At 48.2% G+C, this 5,664-nt stretch overlaps 1 long non-coding RNA gene across 1 annotated transcript; it reads right to left on the reverse strand.

Moving 5' to 3' along the window:
* Nucleotides 1-794: 794 nt before the first annotated feature.
* On the reverse strand, nt 795-5,172 carry LOC134738468 (uncharacterized). Its single transcript, XR_010124207.1, has 2 exons — nt 4,993-5,172; nt 795-1,230 (listed from the first exon to the last, which is right to left on the reverse strand). It is a non-coding gene; the product is annotated as an uncharacterized LOC134738468 (long non-coding RNA).
* Nucleotides 5,173-5,664: the final 492 nt, after the last annotated feature.

The following is a 5,664-nucleotide window of genomic DNA, read 5'->3' on the forward strand; positions in this document are numbered from 1 at the left end:
AGGTCGCTTGTCCTATTGGAGTTTTCTGTCTAGTGAGCTGATGGGACTAGAATGGAGGAAGCTGGTGAAGGCATCCTGGGTCAGTGTCATAAAACATCTGTCACCTCGTCCACCTGCCTGTGTTAGCTGACTTTTCTCCCTGCTGGAACACAGCTACTGGAGACTGGATTTGAGTCCCTCTATTTTGACACTCCCCGTGTGCCACTGAAATAGCTGCTTACCTGTCTGCTGCCACCATGAGGGCATCCTGGGTCCTCAGCACAGAATAAGCTCAACTACTATATGAACCACAGCAGTCATGGCCACAGCCTCATTCGCTTAGAGCCTGGGTAAACGATGCTGCCTGAGGATCTGCGGGCTTTCATAAGAGCCTCACCGACACAGCTGCCGTGGTCTCCATATTGGTGTCCCCCCAAAATTCCCATGGTGAACTAACCACCAATGCAATCGTATTAAGAGGTGGAGCATTTAGGAGGTAATTAAGTGATAAGGACTGAGCTTTCATGAATGGGATTAACATCCTTATAAAAAAGGTTGAAGGGAGAACTCTGATTTCTTCAGCCCCTCCATCTCTCCTGCCTCTTGAGGACACAGCAGTCATCTCTTTTTGCCCCTCCTGCCATGAGAGGACACAGCAGGAAGGCGTCATGTTGGATGTAGAGAGCCACCTTTACCAGGCACCAAATCTGCCTTGAACTTCCAGGCTCCAGAACGGTGGCAGAATAAATTTCTGTTCTTTATACATTACCCGGTCTCAGATATTTTGCTATAGCTGCACAGACAGATGAAGGCAATGGGTTCACAAGTTTTTTATTGTTGTTGTTACTGTTGAAATCATGTTAAGAACATGCAAAATTCAAGACACATAAAGAGAGGCATGTAGTGATGTTAGAACAAGACAAGGAGAGCTTTCTTTTACTAGCACATGTGGTAGGCAGAATCATGGCTCCAGAGATGCTTATGTGCAGTCCCTAGACCTGTGGCTAGGTCACCTTCCATGGTGAAAGGGACTCTGTGGATGTGACTAAGATAAGGACCGTGAGGTAGGGAAATTATCCTAGATTTTCCAGGTGGGCTCGGTGGAATCACACGAGTCCTTCAAAGTGGAGACTCCTTCCCAGATGCAGTCGACGGAGCTGTGCCCACAGAACTGTCAGGAGATGCAGCGTGCCTGGCTGTGCAGATGGAGGAAGGGGCTGCAGGCGGAAGCAGGTGGTGGCCTCTGGAAGCCTGAAAAGAAAAGGAACGGATTCTCTCTTAGAGGTTCCAGACGGCAACACGACCAGGCTAACACCTTGATTTTAACCCAGAGAAGCCCATTCCAGACTTCGGACCTTTGAAACTGTAAGGGAATAGATCTGCGCTGTTTGGAGTCACTACGCTTGTCAAAATTTGTGACTGCAGCAATGGAAAATGCACATGGTAAAGCACACACCTGCTTCATGTATAGACAACATTTGCTTTGCATTAGAAATATCTGTTATGAGCTGAATGTTTGTATCACCCCAAGATTTCTCTGTTGAAGCCCTAGCCCCCAGTAGGGTGGCATTTGGAGATGAGGCCTTTCACTAATCTAATGGAATTAGTACCCTTATAAAAGGAGACACCAGACAGGTTGCTCTGTCTCTTTCCCCACCCCCGAACACACACCCACACAGAAGAGGCCAGGTGAGTGCACAGCCCAGATGGTGGCCACCTGCATGTCAAGCAAAGAGGCCTCCGAAAACCTTCCCTTCCTGGCACCTTGATCTTGGACCTCCAGCTTCCAGAACAGTCAGGGAATAACGGTTTGTTGTTTAAGCTGTTTGGTCTATGGTATTTTGTTATGACAGCCAAGCTGACTGATCCACTACCTCTGTATAACTCATTGCTTATAGAGGGTTCATCCAGGAATAAGCTTTGAGCCTTGAAGAAAGCTTTGTAATTCAATTTTTTTTCCTCTAGGATGAAGTTCATTTACTTTTTATTTTATTTTATTTATTTATTTATTTTTTGAGATGGAGTCTTGCTCTGTTGCCAGGCTGGAGTGCAGTGGTGCGATCTCAGCTCACTGCAACTTCTGCCTCCCAAGTTCAAGCCATTCTCCTGCCTCGGCCTCCCGAGTAGCTGGTACTACAGGCGCGTGCCACCATGCCAGGCTAATTTTTTGTATTTTAGTAGAGATGGGGTTTCACCATGTTGTCCAGGATGGTCCCCATCTCCTGACTTCATGATCCTCCTGCCTCGGCCTCCCAAAGTGCTGGGATTACAGGTGTGAGCCACCGTGCCTGGCTACTGAAGTTTATTTCTAAGACCCCAAGCTCTTGGTGCTATTAAGAAAATGTTTATTGGTGCTTTTTTTTTGGCAGTTGATAATGCTGTGGTAAAAGACTCCAATACATCTGTAGCCACTCAGCAACATGGCAAGGTTTCCAAAGCAGAGATGCCTCCCTCTTCTCCTAGCAGCAGACGCCAAGGCTGTTTAAATGGAAGCAGCTAGGCTCTTAAAGAAGTAGAACAGATTTTCTAACCTAATAGAAAATTAGTCTCAGCAAATGTTTTGAAAACATCAAATCATCACTAACTAACAGTTGGTGAATGAAAGCCTTGTGGAACAAAGGAGAATGTTAGTTGTTCTCCCTTCTTCATGGAATATCTAGAGTTTCTTGCACAGAGTATTTTTCAATAATGAAATGTGAAAATTGAACATGACCTTGGAGATAGAAATTGCCAAGTCCAGCCGAGCGCGGTGGCTCACGCCTGTAATCCCAGCACTTTGGGAGGCCGAGGCAGGCGGATCATGAGGTCAGGAGTTCGATACCAGCCTGGCCAATATGGTGAAACCCCGTCTCTACTAAAAATGCAAAAATTATCCGGGCCTGGTGGCAGGCGCCTGTAGTCCCAGCTACTCGGGAGGCTGAGGCAGAAGAATCACTTGAATCCAGGAGGCAGAGGCTGCAGTGAGCCGAGATCACACCACTGCACTCCAGTGTGGGCGGCAGAGTGAGACTGTCTCAAGAAAAGAAAAGAAAAAAAGAATTTGCCAAGTCTAGGCTGGGCATATGGTGGCACTCGCCTGTAATCTCAGCACTTCGGGACACCGAGGTGGGCGGATCACCTGAGGTCAGGAGTTCAAGATCAGCCTGGCCAACAGGGCGAAACCCTATTTCTACTAAAAAATACAAAAATTAGCTGGGTGTGGTGGTGGGCACCTGTAGTCCCAGCTACTCGGGAGGCTGAGGCAGGAGAATTGCTTGAACCCGGGAGGGGGAAATTGCAGTGAACTGAGATTGGCACCACTGCACTCCAGCCTGGGCGACAGAGCCAGACTCCGTCAAAAAAAAAAAAAAAAAGAAAGAAAAAGAAGAAAGGAAGGAAGGAAGGAAAGAAAGAAAGAAGTTGCCAAGTCCTGTTAAGACTTTAATTGCTGATACCAAGAGACAGGCATAGCTTCCCAGCCCATCATTGTTTCCTGGGCCACGAGGAACAATCAACACAGTGAGGAGAGTTCAGATTCCTCCACATGTGGAGAGCAGCTATTCACATGTCACCTGTCAGTTGCATGGTCCTCCCCCCGCCTACTAAAGGGTTAGTATGCAGGGGGGAAAGACCACACAACTGAAAATTGTATTCATTATAATTTTCTGATTCTAAAAATAAGACATTGTCACTGTACTTGGAAACTGGGAAAATCCCAAAAAATATGAAGAAGTAAATTAAAAACACACATAACCTACTCTTCACATTTAGTGTTGGTTTCTTCCAGCCTGCCAGTTTATATACCTACCTGCTATCATCAGCATGGAAGAAATGGGAAACTGTGACTTAGACAGCACTTAGAATTCAAAAGCGAATTTATTCATCTCCATGTTTGCTGATATCTTTTTGGAAGAACCGTTTGTCATTAATACTAGGAAAGTAAGCAAATAAATAAATATATGAGCAAATCCTTTTTCCTCCCCCACCTGGGAATGCTGCGCAGACTCGCTCAATAACAAGCAGCTGGAATAAAAGAATCTATACTTGGAATGTGGAGCAGCTGCCCTTACAACTTTTCATTAGGGGCTTCTCTTCGTTCCCACTGCTCGCATTTCTACGCCCACAGCACCGTGGTAAGTATGGCATTGCTCTCTGGATTAACAGTGATGCCGCCTCCCATTGCCCCTCAGGTTCAGCCTCCTGGAAAAACAGCTGCCCCGTATAGATGGGGATCCCTGGGACTCCCCGAAGTGAAGTCAGACACCTGACAGCCAAATATACCTGCCAAATCTGAGGACAAGCCATCCAACTGATCTTTCTCCAATGCAGTAATAAACACACATAACCTTCATCTAATTTGCAAAAACTTTTTTTCTGGTTTACGTAAGGAATTGGAACTTCATTGCTTTTTGTTTGCTTTCCATGTGCTAGACCAGCTAAGGCAAGGCAGAAATGCCAGGTAGAAACACGCTGGGTGAAGAAGATTTGGCCAGCCGGGCGCAGTGGCTCATGTCTGTAATCCCAGCACTTTAGGAGGCCGAGGCGGGCGGATCACAAGGTCAGGAGATCGAGACCATCCTGGCTAACACGGTAGAACCCCGTCCCTACTAAAAATACAAAAAAATTATCTGGGCGTGGTGGTGGGCGCCTGTAGTCCCAGCTACTCGGGAGGCTGAGGCAGGAGAATGGTGTGAACCCGGGAGGCAGAGCTTGCAGTGAGCCGAGATCGCGCCACTGCACTCCAGCCTGGGCGACAGAGCGAGACTCCGTCTCAAAAAATAAAAAAAATAAAAAAAAGATTTGACCATGTGTCTGTGTTGGCTTCAGTTTCAGATGCTCCCAGGAGGCTTTTTCTGCTTGACCGGCTCCCAGCATGCATCCTAAACCATCCCTGCCTCTGTAGAGATCCAACTTAGAAAGCCACACTCTCTCTTCAAGTGTCCAGGAACCCCTGGCTGGGCCCTACGTGCCCATCCGGGAGGAAGCCTAGGCTTAGCCAGGGCGTTTGGGGATGCAGGGGTTCTTCAGGCTTACCTGACCCCAAACCAAGGGGGGCTCAAGGACACGTAGGTTCCCAGGGTGGCCCAAGGGGCAGGAGGTGTGCTGGAAGGACGGCGGCCTGGTCAGACAGAGCATGAAAACATGCCTATCTGCCTTCCACATTCCAGGCTGTGCCCCGCATCTCCCATAGGATCACATCATCCAACCCTGAGCCCAGATTCTAAACTGCCACTTCACAATGGAAGAATAAGGACTGGGAGTGGCCAGGCAACTTGCCCCAGATCACACAGAGCTGCTAAGTGACCCAGCCCTGCAGAGAGTCTATGAGGCTTGTCCTGAGGGTTGAATCTCCCTGGAAAGCCTCCGGCTGCAGTGGCATCTGAAGCGCAGCTCTCCCCTGACCCCTCGAGGGACCCCATTCCCAAGCCCCTCTTCCTCTGGGGCAGCCATCCTGGCTGGTGTCTCTGCCCTCTGCAGTCAATGCTGCTGGCCATTTCTGTCTGCCCTTCTGTGTCTTCTGTGCTCTTGGTAGAGCCAAGCTAAGACAGCTCCACTCCCAAATGCTCACTGCCTAGAAAACAAGCATAGGTGTAATCCCAGCATTTTGGGAAGCCAAGGCGGGCAGATCACAAGGTCAGGAGATTGAGACCATCCTGGCTAACGCAGTGAAACCCCGTCTCTACTAAAAATACAAAAAATTAGCTG

Source organism: Pongo pygmaeus, chromosome 17, assembly GCF_028885625.2.
Source record: "Pongo pygmaeus isolate AG05252 chromosome 17, NHGRI_mPonPyg2-v2.0_pri, whole genome shotgun sequence".
NCBI lineage: Eukaryota > Metazoa > Chordata > Mammalia > Primates > Hominidae > Pongo > Pongo pygmaeus.